The sequence below is a fragment of the Populus nigra genome, chromosome 1, assembly GCF_951802175.1.
Source record: "Populus nigra chromosome 1, ddPopNigr1.1, whole genome shotgun sequence".
Classification (NCBI taxonomy): Eukaryota; Viridiplantae; Streptophyta; class Magnoliopsida; order Malpighiales; family Salicaceae; genus Populus; species Populus nigra.
In genome coordinates this window covers 46,296,145-46,316,436 of record NC_084852.1, presented here as the reverse complement: position 1 = coordinate 46,316,436, position 20,292 = coordinate 46,296,145, and the positions used below count along the sequence as shown (strand labels likewise).

Genomic DNA, 20,292 nt, shown 5'->3' with positions numbered 1-20,292 from the left:
GTTTGTCAGCCTTATCCTGTCAGGACTTCGCCTGCCAAGTCTTTTTCCTAGGTAAGTCACATTTTTCCATCTGGGTAGGTCACCCATCATAATGAGACCATCATCTTCCATTCGGGTAGGTCACCCATAACAATGAGACCACTTCATATTTTTTCTATCTTCCATCTGGGTAGGTCACCCATTATAATGAGACCGCACCTCATATTCTTTCCATTTGGGTAGGTCACCCATCATAATGAGACCGTTTTTCATATTCTTTCCACCTGGGTAGGTCACCCATTACAATGAGACCATTTGCCACACATTTTTTAGTTCCAGTTTAATGAGGTCGCCAGATAGGATCTCATGTAGCTTTGGTTAAAGGAAATCGCCAGATGGGATTTCAGGTTGACCGAGTTACGCAACATTTTTTGGTTTTGGTTTAATGAGGTCGCCAGATGGGATCTCATGTAGCTTTGGTTAAAGGAAATCACCAGATGGGATTTCAGGTTGACCGAGTTACGCAACATTTTTTGGTTTTGGTTTAAGAGGTCGCCAGATGGGATCTCACGTAGCTTTGGTTAAAGGAAATCGCCAGATGGGATTTCAGGTTGACCGAGTTACGCACTTTTTTTGGTTTTGATTTAAAGGAGGTCGCCAGATGGGATCTCACGTAGCTTTGGTTAAAGGGAATCGCCAGTTGGGATTTCAGGTTGACCGAGCTACACACACAGGAGTTTTGGTTCTGGTTGAAGGGGATCGGCGAAGGGATCTCAGTTCAGCCTAACCACAAAGGATTTTGGTTCTGGTTAGAGGGGATCGGCGAAAGGAATCTCAGTCTATCCTAACCACAGAGGCTCTGGTTAGAGGGGATCGGCGAAGGGATCTCAGTCTAGCCTAGCCACGAAGAGACTTTGGTTATGGTTAAAGGGGATCGGCGAAGGGATCTTACTTTAACCTAACTGCAAAGGATTTTGGTTCTGGTTAGAGGGGATTGGCGAAAGGAATCTCAGTCTATCCTAACCACACAGGAGTTTTGGTTCTGGTTGAAGGGGATCGGCGAAGGGATCTCAGTTCAGCCTAACTACAAAGGATTTTGGTTCTGGTTAGAGGGGATTGGCGAAAGGAATCTCAGTCTATCCTAACCACAGAGGATTTTGGCTCTGGTTAGAGGGGATCGGCGAAGGGATCTCAGTCTAGCCTAGCCACGAAGAGACTTTGGTTATGGTTAAAGGGGATCGGCGAAGGGATCTTACTTTAACCTAACTGCAAAGGATTTTGGTTCTGGTTAGAGGGGATTGGCAAAAGGAATCTCAGTCTATCCTAACCACACAGGAGTTTTGGTTCTGGTTGAAGGGGATCGGCGAAGGGATCTCAGTTCAGCCTAACTACAAAGGATTTTGGTTCTGGTTAGAGGGGATTGGCGAAAGGAATCTCAGTCTATCCTAACCACAGAGGATTTTGGCTCTGGTTAGAGGGGATCGGCGAAGGGATCTCAGTCTAGCCTAGCCACGAAGAGACTTTGGTTATGGTTAAAGGGGATCGGCGAAGGGATCTTACTTTAACCTAACTGCAAAGGATTTTGGTTCTGGTTAGAGGGGATTGGCAAAAGGAATCTCAGTCTATCCTAACCACACAGGAGTTTTGGTTCTGGTTGAAGGGGATCGGCGAAGGGATCCCAGTTCAGCCTAACTACAAAGGATTTTGGTTCTGGTTAGAGGGGATTGGCGAAAGGAATCTCAGTCTATCCTAACCACAGAGGATTTTGGCTCTGGTTAGAGGGGATCGGCGAAGGGATCTCAGTCTAGCCTAGCCACGAAGAGACTTTGGTTATGGTTAAAGGGGATCGGCGAAGGGATCTTACTTTAACCTAACTGCAAAGGATTTTGGTTCTGGTTAGAGGGGATTGGCAAAAGGAATCTCAGTCTATCCTAACCACACAGGAGTTTTGGTTCTAGTTGAAGGGGATCGGCGAAGGGATCCCAGTTCAGCCTAACCACAAAGGATTTTGGTTCTGGTTAGAGGGGATTGGCGAAAGGAATCTCAGTCTATCCTAACCACAGAGGATTTTGGCTCTGGTTAGAGGGGATCGGCGAAGGGATCTCAGTCTAGCCTAGCCACGAAGAGATTTTAGTTATGGTTAAAGGGGATCGGCGAAGGGATCTTAGTTTAACCTAACTGCAAAGGATTTTGGTTCTGGTTAGAGGGGATTGGCGAAAGGAATCTCAGTCTATCCTAACCACACAGGAGTTTTGGTTCTGGTTGAAGGGGATCGGCGAAGGGATCTCAGTTCAGCCTAACCACAGAGGATTTTGGTTCTGGTTAGAGGGGATTGGCGAAAGGAATCTCAGTCTATCCTAACCACAGAGGATTTTGGCTCTGGGTAGAGGGGATCGGCGAAGGGATCTCAGTCTAGCCTAGCCACGAAGAGACTTTAGTTATGGTTAAAGGGGATCGGCGAAGGGATCTTAGTTTAACCTAACTGCAAAGGATTTTGGTTCTGGTTAGAGGGGATTGGCGAAAGGAATCTCAGTTTATCCTAACCGCACACAGGAGTTTTGGGTTCTGGTTGAAGGGGATCAGCGAAGGGGTCTCAGTTCAGCCCAACCACACAGAGTTTCGGTTCTGGTTAGAGGGGATTGGCGAAAGGAATCTCAGTCTATCCTAACCGCACACAAGAGTTTTGGTTCTAGTTGAAGGGGATCGGCGAAGGGGTCTCAGTTCAGCCCAACCACACAGAGTTTCGGTTCTGGTTAGAGGGGATTGGCGAAAGGAATCTCAGTCTATCCTAACCGCACACAAGAGTTTTGGTTCTAGTTGAAGGGGATCGGCGAAGGGGTCTCAGTTCAGCCCAACCACACAGATTTCGGTTCTGGTTAGAGGGGATTGGCGAAAGGAATCTCAGTCTATCCTAACCGCACACAGGAGTTTTGGTTCTGGTTAAAGGGGATCGGCAAAGGGATCTCAGTTTAGCCTAACCACGCAGAATTTAGCTTTGGTTAAAGGGAATCGCTAGATGGGATTTCAGGTTGACCGAGCTAGACACCAATTTTTGTTCTTGTTAGATCGCCAGATGGGATCCCAGATAAACCCAATCAAAAGGGCAGGTCGCCCGTGAAAATAGACCCGTGTGAGTGTGTGGGCAGGTCGCCCCTGAAAATAGACCAAAGTGAGTATGTGTGGGGAGGTCGCCCGTGAAAATAGACCAGTGTGAGTTTGAGGGCAGGTTTGCCCTTGAAAATAGACCACTTTGAGTATGTGTGGGCAGGTCGCCCGTGAAAATAGACCAGTGTGAGTGAGTAGGCTGGTCGCCCCTGAAAAGAGACCACTTTGAGTATGTGTGGGCAGGTCGCCCGTGAAAATAGACCAGTGTGAGTGTGTGGGCCGGTCGCCCCTGAAAATAGACCACTTTGAATATGTGTGGGCAGGTCGCCCCTGAAAATAGACCATTTTTCTTCAAAAGGGGCAGGTCGCCCAAGATAATGAGATCATTTTCCTTTTGTTTTCTTTACAAAGCTTACTATGCGAAACATCGAGGAGTTTTGCTTCGTAAGCATTGTAAAGAGGGGGCATCTGTTGTTACTCAATTTTTGACTCACTTTTTGATAAAATTTTCGGAAAATCCAAAAATAGCGAAAAACAACGAAAATCCAAAAAAATACGTTTTTAATATATTTGCATCGTTTTTAGCATTTTCAACGTCGTCTAAAAAAGAATTTAAGTTTTCAAAGGTTTTTTGAACGCGTTCGACTTTTCACGCGTCATTTTTAAAATCATTGATTTTCCTCATTTAAGTCGACGTTGATATTGCTCGTTTTCAAAAAATACAAAAAAATAAGAAAAATCAAAATTTACAAAAAAGAGAAAGTTGAGGGACCAATTTTGAGGCCCAAACATTATTTTGCCTATATATAGCAGCCTTCAACAAACATATATGGGGGGGTAATTTTACAATTAAGGGGAGGCAACACAAAAAATGAAAAAACCCTAAAAAAGGCTGAACTTTTCTTCTCCCTCACCCGGGAGCAGCCGCCGCTCACAGCCCCTAATCCAAACAGAAACCAGACCAGACCATCTCCTTCCCTGGTCGTCCCTATCCTCTTCACTTGGCCAAACGAGTCGCCTCCCCCTCATTTTCTTCTCCAAGCAGCCGCCGGACCCCCCAGCTTGGACCCGTTGTTTTTTTCTCTTCACCCATCTCCACCAGCCGCTGCCCACAAACCAGCCACCCGAAGACTCCACACAGCCCCTTTCCTCTGCACACAACCTCTCGGCCAGCACCATATTTTTGCCAAAGACAAACCAAACAGATCCCCCTCTTACAGTCACTTCCCCTCATCCCAAAACAAGCCAGAACCGCCGCTGGAACCTTGCCCCCTCTCGGCCGCTCACTCCCCTGCTCCCAGCACCTTCCTTCTTCTTCCGGCTCTCTCGACCGACCACCGTTTTTCCCTCTCTCGGCCGACCCAGCTCCAGCAGCGAGACCCACGAACAACAGCAGCGAAGGAAGACCATCAACGCCGGCCTCCAGCGAGCACCACAACAGCAGCAGCTCCTCCCCAAAACAGCCGGCCACGATAGCTTCTCCTCCGATCTCCATGCCCGGCCACAGATCCACTATCAGCCAGCAGCGCCGCCCGAAGCAGAGGAGAAGGAGATGAAATCCATAGCAGCAGACCCGAACGGGACAGATCCGGGAGAAGAACCCGAGAACAGATCTAAAAAAACAACAAAGAAAAACAACTAAAATCAACTGCCTATGTTGCGTTTTTGGTTGATTTTGCAGGTCACCATCGGCAGAGAAGAGAGAAGGAGAAAGCAGGGCAGATCCGCCCATTTCCGGGCACTGTCAGCGGCGGCGCGTGAAGCCACGCGCCGCCACTGTTCCAGAACTGTTCAGGCAGTTCCAGAAGTGTCTCCCTGCAATTTCTGAAGTTTAGGGACTATTTTGTAATTTTTAAATTATGTAATGTAATTTTTACGGAGTGTCTAAATTTTTTTATAATTTTGTAATGTGATGTACAAAAAGAACAAAAAAAGAAAAGAGAAGAGAAGAGAAGAAAAAAGAAATAATAATAGAAAAAGAGTAGTGTGTGTTTGTATTTTTTTTTTTTGTTATGTATGTTATTGAATAAAAAGAAAAAAAATGAATTTAATTTATATGCACAAATATCTAAAGGACAGATAAAAATCATGTTGTATTTCCCATGAAAATGTAGAACATGTATCTACATACATATTGGGAACTAATAACTGAATTATTGAAGCCTTGGAATTGGGCTAAAAATTTTATTTTTAAAAAACACATCAAGTCCACGAAGCAGCTTACCTCAGGTAGGGTGCGTTAGGGGTGCTAATACCTTCCCTAACCACAACCAGTCCCTTACTTGTGAATCTCTGACAAGACCAGTACATCAGGTTTCCTAGTAGCCCTCAATAAATTACTAGGTGGCAACTCCAACGAACCAATCAAACGAACAACGATAAAATCGCCAGCCGATGCCGCGCGGACGGATTTCTGACGTGCGACAGAATGGCGACTCCACTGGGGAAGGTATTGTTTTCAACATTATTGGACTAAGCTTCGTGTATTTGACGTGTTTATGTTTTTGCATTTTTGTTTTGTTTTATTTTTGTTTTATTCATGTATTTTGTAGAATTGTCTCATCCATCACATATTTTGATTTTTTAAAGCACACACAAGCTTCAGGTTAGGAGGGGGACTAGCAGCTTACCTTACGACTTTTAGTCAAGGTTTAAGTTTGTGTAAACCCCAACTCTTCGTTGAGTGCTTAGACTGGTAACAGTTGGTACATGTGCCATCTCATTACCTACTGAGCCCCTATATTGCCTTCAAGAGGGTGATCACTGGGACAACAAGAGACCCTTATTAGAGACCAAGTAGTAAACCTACCTTTTGTCTCACTTGAAAAGATTAGAACCTGCCGTTAGGATGTGTGCTTCGTAAATAGTTGTTTTGCATCTGAGCAAGCCCTTCTTGAAGCATCTTGAACTCAAGACTTTTGGGTGACCCAATGGCCGTCACTCAAAAAATTTTCATTGTAGAGTTTGGGGCAAGAATCAAGATTCTTGTTTCATCATACAAGAGTTACGACCATATGTCACCCCTCGAAGGGCGAGTTCATCATATAGTTTACATGTTCATACATTTATCATGCATGTACCGGGTTGAAAGATAGGTTTCCCCCACACAAGTTGTGCTACACGTGAATGAAGAAAGATGATAGAAGCAAAGAAAGTTGTCGGAGAGAGGCTCATTGTCAAAATAAAGTTGAGAGCATCAGAGGTGAAGTAGCTAGAATCAGATCTGCTTGAACAAGTGTAGAGTATCAAAGGAAAAGGGAATGTCTACACAGTCTTCTGTGGGAACACTGCTTGTCCATGTCCCATTGAAGTTACACCTCCTCTTTTCAGTCATGAATAATTGCAGCAATGCCTTTAGTCATCAGCTAATGACAACCTTTGTTCTTGTTCAGTTGCACTGATAATTATTCATCGCCTCCATATCTGCTAATGGAACCAAATAACTGCTAGCCTTCTGTGCATGTGGTGTTAGCCTTCTTTGACGTTGCCCCAACTGTTAGCTCAATTCCAGTTCAGCGGCACAAGATGTAAAAAAAAAGAAAAGAAAAAAAACCCCGAAAAAAAAAAACCGAAAAAAACCATGATTCGACACTGAACTTCTACGTTGCAGAGCTCTCTCTGTAGAGATTTGTTTGGGGATCTGCTAGTGGGGCATGCAAGAGGGGATGCAGTATTTTCATATGCTATAAAACTTTGTCTCATTAGTTTCAGCACTGAAACACTGGAGTAGGCCGAAGAGTCAGACCTAGTCTGAAAACATGAGCAGTCATCGAACTTTGACGTGGTAGAGCTCTCTAAAAAACCCGTTTATGGCTCTGCAAGTGGGGAATGCAAGAGGGGATGTAGTAGCTTCAGACAATGTGAAAATTTACACCACCAGTTTCAGTACCGAAGCACTGTAGTAGGCAGAAAAGGCCAGACCTGAGCTAGAAAACAGGGGCAAACATCAAACTTCAACATAGCAGAGCTCTCTCGACAAGAATCTGTTTGTGGATCTGCAAGTGGGAAATTCAAGAAGAAATACAGTAGTTTCAGATCACCTATAAGTTTCTCCCACCACTGTCGGCATTAAAACACAAAAGTTGAGAGAATAGACAGACCTGGGCTGAAAAACAGGAAAAGACTGAAACTTCAACAGAGCAGAACTCCCTCTATAGGTGTTTGTTTGTTGCACTGTCTATGAGCTATCGAAGATGAGGCCAAGGAATTTTTTATTCATTAGTTTCTCCTCCAATTAAAACAATGCATCACTTCACACATTGACAGTGATAGCGCTACATGATTCTATGCGCTGCCAAGATTACCTAGCGGTTGAAAGGTTTCCAACAATCCTCAACCAACCACAACAACATTGGAAAATTGACATGATGTTGTGAGGATTTGCCTAAAGAATTGAGCAAGCTATGAAGATGGAAAAGATTGAAGGATCTGCCATGGATTCCAGAACTGTGAAGGGAGTTGAATCCGAAGATGACTCTCAAATTGAGAAACCGTAGTTATTTTGCCTAGTCAGGTCTTGCCATAACATCAACTGCTCAAATATCTTTGCCAAGATTGACATCCCTCTGCCACTCAAGTTTGTTTACCAGCATCTGCCAGATTCCAGACTTAGTGCCCCGGACTTCGACAAATTACATGCAACCACCGTGGTATAATTCAAACCAGATGTGAATATCATGGAGAGTTCCTGGACCATTTCAGTTGAACAGACACAAGAGTTTTAATAATCGAGCTGAGTTTGTGAAAGATGATGTCATCAACCATATTGTCACCAAAACATCCTCAGAATGACGAGTGATCGGAATTGCTAGGCAAAACACAGAGATCGCAAGAAAAGCTGATTCAAGAATGGCGATGAATTGTCAATCATATTGTTATGGAATTTTGCATTTTTGTTTTGGGATCACATTTCATCCTTTAACGCAACATGTCTTTTCTTTGTCTTTTTGTTGTTTTGAAATCAAGAGATGCTTCTTTCAAAGGGTATTTTGACAAAAATATTTTTTTGATCAAACTCCAACATACAAAATTAAAGCTAGTCAATCCTGAAGATTAAAAGTGTTTTGATTGCGGAAATGACTTGATGCTTGAAAATGACATGAGGTGACCAAACAATTTTGAACTCATACCTCCTGAAACTGAACCACACATCATATAGCTAGTTTTAGCAGTATGCATAATGACATGTAGTGGATTCAATAGTTATGGACTCGTGAATCATGATTCTTACAAGTCCAAATCATTACACTGGACGAGGTCAAAATTTATCGGTTCTAACCGACCTTGCTTGAAATGAGAAAAGGCCATCTTTGTTATCCTTTCACATTTCTTGAAATATTATCCCTTGTGGTCCCCATTTGAGCCTGGTAAAATATTTTCTTTCAAGAAACCCTGACTAGGATCACACCCCGCACTGGGGGCAAATAAGAAAAGACAAAAGTGAAAGAGAAGGCTTAGAACAAAAGTCCAACGTTTGAGAGTTAAAAGAAAGAAGACCTAGACTGGGGGCGTGTTAGAAAACTATGAGAAATGATATGTGAAAGCCATGACCTTTGGCGTCCATGATAAAGCCCTGAAGTTATCAGATGATTGAGATTGGTTATTCATCAAAGGAAAGTTGGATTTGCATTATGACCTATGTTAAGAGAATTCTGATATTTGAGATTAACAAGGTTATATATCACTTTCTCTACTATGACAACAAGAGAAAGAGAGTTGATGAATAGTTGATGTTGATCCTAGGTCTTTGAAACCCTCAAACACCTTTTGAGCTTGTGAAATCCCTTTCTTTCATAGCCATGAACCATAGCCTGCATTACGTGCTCTTAAAAGCCCTTTTTAATCAAGTAAGCAATCTGAACCGATAAATGGCGATCTCAAAACTTGAAGAGTTTTCCATATGAGTCGTGACTTCATGAATTAAGCTACTGATTATTATGCATGTTGATAAAATTGGTGCTCAAAAGAAAAGCAACCATTTCTTGATAAATCCTCAAGTTTTGACTTGAGCCTTTTGTTTCTTGAAATTCACAGCAGGTCACCTCATCGCAGACCATCAAAAGATATACCCAAGATCAAAGATTAAAACTAACACAAATAACCATGAAAAAAAGTCATTTTAATCTTACAACGGGTCATTTTTTAAATACAAGACAATCAAAGGACTGCATTGAATAGTGTGTGTTGGATCTTTGACTGAAGAAACTTGATTTTCAAAAAAAATACTTTCAAAAACTGACATCTCTCTGATTTCATTTCAACAATTAGACTTGAATAGATATGACCGTTGAAATATGAGATTTGATTCCAGAACAAGAAAGATTGTGAAATAAGAACATCAGGCGAATTTGCAAAATCCTTGACAAGAATGACATCAACATTTCTCGACATTCCTTGAAAGTTGACCACCTGGGGGCAATACAGTGGACCTTGAGAAGGAAAACAAACAGTATTCAGATCAGCTGGGGGCAAAGAAAGAATCGAACGATGAGTTGGCGAAGTCCATCAAAGTCATTCCTGGCGATCACAAAAACCATTTGGTTATAGACAGAAGAATGAGCATGTTCAGATCATATTGGGGGCAATGTTGTTCAAAGACAATCCCTGATTTAGTGAACTTCAGCAGCAATTGATGGGCAACGCTGCACTTGAAAGATATTTTCATATCTTCATCTTGGTTTATCATCCCCAACATCGCTATGACTTTTGAACGATGTTATCACATAGTCGCATTTGAATGAATGTTTGAAGGACGCACCCACTAAGGCTGACTGTGGGGCCATTTGTTTTGAAACCTAAAGATGCATTTCACCGCATGAATATGGGTGATGAACATCATTGATGATGCCAAATCATTTCTTTTTATAAGCTGATTTGACAAGCCAAGAGGAATCCATTGAGAAGAGCATCGGGAATGCAGCAAAGGGCCTTTTACGGCAAGTTATGAGAGGCATGTCTAGACGACTTGGCAGTTTCCAAGAAGGTTGATGATAACATATACTTGAAAAGTATTGTTTCAACTGGAGGAAAGTTCATGACTGATTGACAATCTTGATGGGTGTTGGCATGATGCACACAATCAATCAGAGGGTAATTCTCAGAAGAATCCAAAAGAGAAAATTCTTCATGATGAATCAATCAACACCACACTTGGGGGCATGGTCAAGCTTGATAAACAGCGAGAGCAGTAATCGTCGTGGACAGCCCAGGATGGGTACTGCACTTACAGCTGAGTGGATGGCTAGCACATGAATGAGCCAATGCATCGAAAGAACAAATAAAGCTTTGGAATGCAAACAAAGGCACCCTATGACGATGGATCATCAAAGGGGGGGACCTATATTTCACATCAGGTAAGGATGCATGCATGTCATCTAACCTCAAAGCATTGCACATACTTGTGATTTGTTACAGAAAGATCCTCAATGAAGTCCAGCAAGATTATGGACAAAGAAAGAATCATTGAGTTGATGATAACAAAGAATCGGTTTAGATCCTGGAACGAGAAGAGAATGAGATGAACCCTGCTAGTAGGAAAATCTCAAAGAAACGAGGAGATTAACCCCGTCATCAAGAGGAGTCTTCAAGTCAACCTGCAACTAGAAAGTGCCAAGTTTGTCAGCCTTATCCTGTCAGGACTTCGCCTGCCAAGTCTTTTTCCTAGGTAAGTCACATTTTTCCATCTGGGTAGGTCACCCATCATAATGAGACCATCATCTTCCATTCGGGTAGGTCACCCATAACAATGAGACCACTTCATATTTTTTCTATCTTCCATCTGGGTAGGTCACCCATTATAATGAGACCGCACCTCATATTCTTTCCATTTGGGTAGGTCACCCATCATAATGAGACCGTTTTTCATATTCTTTCCACCTGGGTAGGTCACCCATTACAATGAGACCATTTGCCACACATTTTTTAGTTCCAGTTTAATGAGGTCGCCAGATAGGATCTCATGTAGCTTTGGTTAAAGGAAATCGCCAGATGGGATTTCAGGTTGACCGAGTTACGCAACATTTTTTGGTTTTGGTTTAATGAGGTCGCCAGATGGGATCTCATGTAGCTTTGGTTAAAGGAAATCACCAGATGGGATTTCAGGTTGACCGAGTTACGCAACATTTTTTGGTTTTGGTTTAAGAGGTCGCCAGATGGGATCTCACGTAGCTTTGGTTAAAGAAAATCGCCAGATGGGATTTCAGGTTGACCGAGTTACGCACTTTTTTTGGTTTTGATTTAAAGGAGGTCGCCAGATGGGATCTCACGTAGCTTTGGTTAAAGGGAATCGCCAGTTGGGATTTCAGGTTGACCGAGCTACACACACAGGAGTTTTGGTTCTGGTTGAAGGGGATCGGCGAAGGGATCTCAGTTCAGCCTAACCACAAAGGATTTTGGTTCTGGTTAGAGGGGATCGGCGAAAGGAATCTCAGTCTATCCTAACCACAGAGGCTCTGGTTAGAGGGGATCGGCGAAGGGATCTCAGTCTAGCCTAGCCACGAAGAGACTTTGGTTATGGTTAAAGGGGATCGGCGAAGGGATCTTACTTTAACCTAACTGCAAAGGATTTTGGTTCTGGTTAGAGGGGATTGGCGAAAGGAATCTCAGTCTATCCTAACCACACAGGAGTTTTGGTTCTGGTTGAAGGGGATCGGCGAAGGGATCTCAGTTCAGCCTAACTACAAAGGATTTTGGTTCTGGTTAGAGGGGATTGGCGAAAGGAATCTCAGTCTATCCTAACCACAGAGGATTTTGGCTCTGGTTAGAGGGGATCGGCGAAGGGATCTCAGTCTAGCCTAGCCACGAAGAGACTTTGGTTATGGTTAAAGGGGATCGGCGAAGGGATCTTACTTTAACCTAACTGCAAAGGATTTTGGTTCTGGTTAGAGGGGATTGGCAAAAGGAATCTCAGTCTATCCTAACCACACAGGAGTTTTGGTTCTGGTTGAAGGGGATCGGCGAAGGGATCTCAGTTCAGCCTAACTACAAAGGATTTTGGTTCTGGTTAGAGGGGATTGGCGAAAGGAATCTCAGTCTATCCTAACCACAGAGGATTTTGGCTCTGGTTAGAGGGGATCGGCGAAGGGATCTCAGTCTAGCCTAGCCACGAAGAGACTTTGGTTATGGTTAAAGGGGATCGGCGAAGGGATCTTACTTTAACCTAACTGCAAAGGATTTTGGTTCTGGTTAGAGGGGATTGGCAAAAGGAATCTCAGTCTATCCTAACCACACAGGAGTTTTGGTTCTGGTTGAAGGGGATCGGCGAAGGGATCCCAGTTCAGCCTAACTACAAAGGATTTTGGTTCTGGTTAGAGGGGATTGGCGAAAGGAATCTCAGTCTATCCTAACCACAGAGGATTTTGGCTCTGGTTAGAGGGGATCGGCGAAGGGATCTCAGTCTAGCCTAGCCACGAAGAGACTTTGGTTATGGTTAAAGGGGATCGGCGAAGGGATCTTACTTTAACCTAACTGCAAAGGATTTTGGTTCTGGTTAGAGGGGATTGGCAAAAGGAATCTCAGTCTATCCTAACCACACAGGAGTTTTGGTTCTAGTTGAAGGGGATCGGCGAAGGGATCCCAGTTCAGCCTAACCACAAAGGATTTTGGTTCTGGTTAGAGGGGATTGGCGAAAGGAATCTCAGTCTATCCTAACCACAGAGGATTTTGGCTCTGGTTAGAGGGGATCGGCGAAGGGATCTCAGTCTAGCCTAGCCACGAAGAGATTTTAGTTATGGTTAAAGGGGATCGGCGAAGGGATCTTAGTTTAACCTAACTGCAAAGGATTTTGGTTCTGGTTAGAGGGGATTGGCGAAAGGAATCTCAGTCTATCCTAACCACACAGGAGTTTTGGTTCTGGTTGAAGGGGATCGGCGAAGGGATCTCAGTTCAGCCTAACCACAGAGGATTTTGGTTCTGGTTAGAGGGGATTGGCGAAAGGAATCTCAGTCTATCCTAACCACAGAGGATTTTGGCTCTGGGTAGAGGGGATCGGCGAAGGGATCTCAGTCTAGCCTAGCCACGAAGAGACTTTAGTTATGGTTAAAGGGGATCGGCGAAGGGATCTTAGTTTAACCTAACTGCAAAGGATTTTGGTTCTGGTTAGAGGGGATTGGCGAAAGGAATCTCAGTTTATCCTAACCGCACACAGGAGTTTTGGGTTCTGGTTGAAGGGGATCAGCGAAGGGGTCTCAGTTCAGCCCAACCACACAGAGTTTCGGTTCTGGTTAGAGGGGATTGGCGAAAGGAATCTCAGTCTATCCTAACCGCACACAAGAGTTTTGGTTCTAGTTGAAGGGGATCGGCGAAGGGGTCTCAGTTCAGCCCAACCACACAGAGTTTCGGTTCTGGTTAGAGGGGATTGGCGAAAGGAATCTCAGTCTATCCTAACCGCACACAAGAGTTTTGGTTCTAGTTGAAGGGGATCGGCGAAGGGGTCTCAGTTCAGCCCAACCACACAGATTTCGGTTCTGGTTAGAGGGGATTGGCGAAAGGAATCTCAGTCTATCCTAACCGCACACAGGAGTTTTGGTTCTGGTTAAAGGGGATCGGCAAAGGGATCTCAGTTTAGCCTAACCACGCAGAATTTAGCTTTGGTTAAAGGGAATCGCTAGATGGGATTTCAGGTTGACCGAGCTAGACACCAATTTTTGTTCTTGTTAGATCGCCAGATGGGATCCCAGATAAACCCAATCAAAAGGGCAGGTCGCCCGTGAAAATAGACCCGTGTGAGTGTGTGGGCAGGTCGCCCCTGAAAATAGACCAAAGTGAGTATGTGTGGGGAGGTCGCCCGTGAAAATAGACCAGTGTGAGTTTGAGGGCAGGTTTGCCCTTGAAAATAGACCACTTTGAGTATGTGTGGGCAGGTCGCCCGTGAAAATAGACCAGTGTGAGTGAGTAGGCTGGTCGCCCCTGAAAAGAGACCACTTTGAGTATGTGTGGGCAGGTCGCCCGTGAAAATAGACCAGTGTGAGTGTGTGGGCCGGTCGCCCCTGAAAATAGACCACTTTGAATATGTGTGGGCAGGTCGCCCCTGAAAATAGACCATTTTTCTTCAAAAGGGGCAGGTCGCCCAAGATAATGAGATCATTTTCCTTTTGTTTTCTTTACAAAGCTTACTATGCGAAACATCGAGGAGTTTTGCTTCGTAAGCATTGTAAAGAGGGGGCATCTGTTGTTACTCAATTTTTGACTCACTTTTTGATAAAATTTTCGGAAAATCCAAAAATAGCGAAAAACAACGAAAATCCAAAAAAATACGTTTTTAATATATTTGCATCGTTTTTAGCATTTTCAACGTCGTCTAAAAAAGAATTTAAGTTTTCAAAGGTTTTTTGAACGCGTTCGACTTTTCACGCGTCATTTTTAAAATCATTGATTTTCCTCATTTAAGTCGACGTTGATATTGCTCGTTTTCAAAAAATACAAAAAAATAAGAAAAATCAAAATTTACAAAAAAGAGAAAGTTGAGGGACCAATTTTGAGGCCCAAACATTATTTTGCCTATATATAGCAGCCTTCAACAAACATATATGGGGGGGTAATTTTACAATTAAGGGGAGGCAACACAAAAAATGAAAAAACCCTAAAAAAGGCTGAACTTTTCTTCTCCCTCACCCGGGAGCAGCCGCCGCTCACAGCCCCTAATCCAAACAGAAACCAGACCAGACCATCTCCTTCCCTGGTCGTCCCTATCCTCTTCACTTGGCCAAACGAGTCGCCTCCCCCTCATTTTCTTCTCCAAGCAGCCGCCGGACCCCCCAGCTTGGACCCGTTGTTTTTTTCTCTTCACCCATCTCCACCAGCCGCTGCCCACAAACCAGCCACCCGAAGACTCCACACAGCCCCTTTCCTCTGCACACAACCTCTCGGCCAGCACCATATTTTTGCCAAAGACAAACCAAACAGATCCCCCTCTTACAGTCACTTCCCCTCATCCCAAAACAAGCCAGAACCGCCGCTGGAACCTTGCCCCCTCTCGGCCGCTCACTCCCCTGCTCCCAGCACCTTCCTTCTTCTTCCGGCTCTCTCGACCGACCACCGTTTTTCCCTCTCTCGGCCGACCCAGCTCCAGCAGCGAGACCCACGAACAACAGCAGCGAAGGAAGACCATCAACGCCGGCCTCCAGCGAGCACCACAACAGCAGCAGCTCCTCCCCAAAACAGCCGGCCACGATAGCTTCTCCTCCGATCTCCATGCCCGGCCACAGATCCACTATCAGCCAGCAGCGCCGCCCGAAGCAGAGGAGAAGGAGATGAAATCCATAGCAGCAGACCCGAACGGGACAGATCCGGGAGAAGAACCCGAGAACAGATCTAAAAAAACAACAAAGAAAAACAACTAAAATCAACTGCCTATGTTGCGTTTTTGGTTGATTTTGCAGGTCACCATCGGCAGAGAAGAGAGAAGGAGAAAGCAGGGCAGATCCGCCCATTTCCGGGCACTGTCAGCGGCGGCGCGTGAAGCCACGCGCCGCCACTGTTCCAGAACTGTTCAGGCAGTTCCAGAAGTGTCTCCCTGCAATTTCTGAAGTTTAGGGACTATTTTGTAATTTTTAAATTATGTAATGTAATTTTTACGGAGTGTCTAAATTTTTTTATAATTTTGTAATGTGATGTACAAAAAGAACAAAAAAAGAAAAGAGAAGAGAAGAGAAGAAAAAAGAAATAATAATAGAAAAAGAGTAGTGTGTGTTTGTATTTTTTTTTTTGTTATGTATGTTATTGAATAAAAAGAAAAAAAATGAATTTAATTTATATGCACAAATATCTAAAGGACAGATAAAAATCATGTTGTATTTCCCATGAAAATGTAGAACATGTATCTACATACATATTGGGAACTAATAACTGAATTATTGAAGCCTTGGAATTGGGCTAAAAATTTTATTTTTAAAAAACACATCAAGTCCACGAAGCAGCTTACCTCAGGTAGGGTGCGTTAGGGGTGCTAATACCTTCCCTAACCACAACCAGTCCCTTACTCGTGAATCTCTGACAAGACCAGTACATCAGGTTTCCTAGTAGCCCTCAATAAATTACTAGGTGGCGACTCCAACGAACCAATCAAACGAACAACGATAAAATCGCCAGCCGATGCCGCGCGGACGGATTTCTGACGTGCGACATAAATCATGTTGCACCCTAATTGATAATACCTCCTCTACGAATGACAGAGTTTTCGAAGCCAATGTTTAGATTAAAGGGGCCCCTCCGAAAGTTCAGATGTTTCTCTGGTTAGTAGTACAAGACAAAGTTAGTACAAGAGCTTTTCTCCATCAACGGACTGTTTTGTCTGCCACACAAGCTCCATGTGTCTTTTGCAGCTCAGATTTGGAAACCTCAGAGCATCTTTTTATACATTGTAACTTTTTTAGGAGTGTTTGGATGAAAGTTTTGGATTGGTGGGGTATCCAATGTTGTTTACCGAGAACACTTGACTCGTTGCTTCTGCAGTGGCCCGAAATGGTACATGGCAAATTCCAAAGATCACCTTGGAGACTAATTTCAAGTAGTACTATTTAGGGTATTTAGTTGTTAAGGAACAAAATTGTTTTTGAGGAAGGAACTATAAACTTGTCTAATTGTTTCTCCACCATTCTTTATCGGGTTGCTATTTGATTGCATACTCAGGATTCAAACTTCACTTATACAGGAAATGACCTCTTAAGATCTTCTGATGGCATCAAATTGTGGTGTAATAAGAAATCTTAGGTAGTCTTTTTGTTGTTTCTTGTAATAAATTAGTTTTTTTCTTTTCTCATATCCCTTGTATTTATCTTTGGCTATTAGCTTTATGGCTTTTTCAATATACTCTCGATGATTATAAAAAAAAATACTATTAATCTTCATGATTTCTCTTAGTTTTAAGAGAAATTATGTTAATTTGCTTGAATTGAAGGGATAGTCATTTCATTTCTATGATCAACCTGTTTATAGAAATGGATGTATAACCCTTTGAAGTGAGATAACAAAATAGTAATTACCTTGTAAGTTTTTCAAATTTCATTACTTTTCTGATCTCTGTTTTATTCATACTCTCTTGTCTTCTTTTAATTTCAGTGCTTCAGAGGCTTAGCTAAAATTTCTCTTGGATTCCACCTGGTATTCACCATTATACTATTAGATATTGTTTACGTGATAGTGAAAATCAGAATTAATATTTGAAGATTCTAACAACCGACCCGTCTTTAGTATGTTTTGGGATTGCAAAGTGACCCTTTTCCTGCAAGCTCTTAACAGTTTCATACAGACACTGTTTCACTGGGGTGAATTCGATGCCCAGATCCTTGATCTTCTGGTTTGTGAACTTGTAGGGTTGTTTTCTTGGGTTCTTCTCATCTGAACACCTGCAAATGCATTGCAATACAAAATATTAATATTCAAGATGAATAAAAAACACAACACAATTAATTCTTTCTACAAACTTGGTAGGTTTTTTTCTACAAAATATTAATATTCACTAGCTCATTAAGCACTATAATTAGACAAACAAATACTGTAGCATATAATTGCATGAGTTTAGGATTTAGGACCCAATAATCCTCTTCCTAACTCTCCATGACAAAATTTGAAAATATATAACAAAGCAAGATTTAACTTGTGATCCAATAACTTTGTGCAGTACTAATCGTGGAGAACCCATTTTGGTCCCAATATGACAAAGACGATGGGGTTGGTGAGGACCCTTTTGCTGCACCAGCATATTGTCAAATCATTTGGCTTTCTTTGTTGATGATTCAAAAAATAATGCCACTGGGGATTCGATTTTTCATGATTTTTGGTTAAGATTATCATACAAGTCAAAATTCTTTTCAAAATTATACAAATTCATAAGAACTTACTTGGTGGGGATGGGATACTCCGGGAAGAACTTTGCAAGGATTTCCACAACCTCTCCACGGTGGAGCCTTCTCACAGCGCAAATATAACGGCGGAGGCGGAAGGTGCCTCGAAGACTAAAATGTGCGCTAGTGCCACATCCCTCGCATGCACATAAGCTTGAACAGAGTTAGCATACGTCTTGGCTGAGCCGGTTAGGTACTTGAGGACGTGACCGATGCTAGCATTGACAGTGGGTTGCAACAATGGTCCAAGCACCAGCACTGGGTTCACCACCACTAGGTCAACTCCTTTCTTCTTAGCCACGTCCCATGCATCCTGTTCTGCCACAGTCTTTCCATAGCAATACCAATTCTGCAATTCCAAGATGAACATACATCAAGATGTGAAGGATAGGCAATTAGGATTTCGAGATGCAGTAAGCCCTATGACGCAAGGAATAATGAACTTACATCACCATATCTTAGAGATATTCTTATTTACACCTACTCTGTATGCTTTGAGTGCTCTAATTAGGAGCTATATAATTATGTTAATCATCACATGTTATTAATTAAATACCTTGGTGTTCTTGCAATACTCAAGATCACTCCAGCAAGATTCATCAACGACAACATCAGGGCTCCTATTGGGGTCCATGTACACAGTACCAATTGAAGACGTGAAAACCACTCGTCGGACTTTGGCCTCAGCAGCTGCCATGATCACATTCTTGGTTCCATTCACTGCTGGCTCCATCACCTTTTCCTTCAAGTATTGTAACACAAAATCATCAAAACCAAATTTGAAGAAAACATACTTTGCATCATGAATTACGGAAAAAAAATGTATAAAATCTTTTACTAACATTTGTCGGTGACATCCGTACTTAAATTTACCGGCAACCTAAAATTTGTCCTTGGAAGTCCAAGTGTTGTTTTTATGTTCTTTTCTTAAAATTCTCAGCATCCAAACAAATTTTTTACTACCAATGTACGTACCGAAAAGAAAAGAAAAAAAGGAAACATACTGGATCGTCTGTGAGAGGACAAGCAGTATGGAAAACTCCATCACACCCTTGAATAGCCTCTTTAAGAGACTCATAATCAAAAATATCAGCCTTGCATAATGTTAATCTTTCTTGAGCTCCTTCAAGCTCCCTCAAGTGGGAATTCTTGGGATCAGCTGTGTATAGCAACTCAAATACAAAGCTTTAAATTAACACAATCTTAAGAACAGAAAAAGAAATGTGAAAGAAACCAAGGGCTTTATTATTATAAACTAACCTGGGTTCCTCACAGTTCCTTTAACAGAGTAACCTTTCTTTAGAAGAAGTTTAACAATCCATGAAGCAATGAAGCCACCAGCCCCGGTGACACAGACAGTTTGGCCTTGGCATGGAAGTGATGAAGTATCGACAGGCATGTTGTCTTGATATATGTATTATTATGTGTACGTGTTTGGTGGTAGAACGAAGGAAGAGAGACAGAGAGAAGGAGATGTTTTCCTTTTCTCTTGATTTATATTTGTTTTATATAAGACCAAAGTCTGAAGATGCAAGGGAATTCATTTTGAGTCCGAAGAATTTTCTAATTTATAAAATAAGATAATACGAGGGATTCATATAAGAGGTGCATGTTAATACTTCCATATTATGTAATGAAATATATACAACAGTTGTCGGTGAATATTGTAATATGACAGAAGAACATAAAATTCAATGTAGTTCGACATTGTGTCAACATTCACAGAAATGAGGAGTTTTTATTTTCACTCTTTATTGAATAAGGTTAATAATATATATTTATAATAGACTCTAAACTGTTTTATGGATATTAGATAATTTTTTAATAATACTTATTCATCGTACCCTTGAGGCATTGCCTCTACACCATCAACCTATTAATGGCTCCTGGCAAAAAAACAAAAAACAAATCTCACATAGACAAATTTTATCATTTCGCATCGCTCCACTTCGATATCTTCTTATGTGCCATAAACTACAATAATATATATATATATATACACACACACACCGGATTAATCCAAATTAATATGTTTATAGTTTTATCTTTTTACACATTTGAACAAAACAAATGGAGAATGTACTTCACTTAAATGCACTTATTGATTATATTCGTTTTTTTAGTGTTTGTGGGTTTGTGATGTTTTTCTAATTTATGATTGTATTTAATTTCATTTATTCTTTTAATTATAGTATGTTTTTTTTATTATAATCCGTATATATGCATGATATGATACCATTTGTATAGTTATCAAAGAGTTTAATTGAGCTAATCTACGGATTCACTTATAACCTAAGCATATTTGAAAACTAGATTATTTTATATATATATATATATAAAAAAAAAAACTTGAGATTCATGATACAAC

The 20,292-nt window shown here is 42.0% G+C and overlaps 1 pseudogene; it reads right to left on the bottom strand.

Moving 5' to 3' along the window:
- Window positions 1-17,100: 17,100 nt before the first annotated feature.
- On the bottom strand, window positions 17,101-19,462 carry LOC133682572 (cinnamoyl-CoA reductase 1-like; annotated as a pseudogene).
- Between the last annotated feature and the right edge of the window lie 830 nt (window positions 19,463-20,292).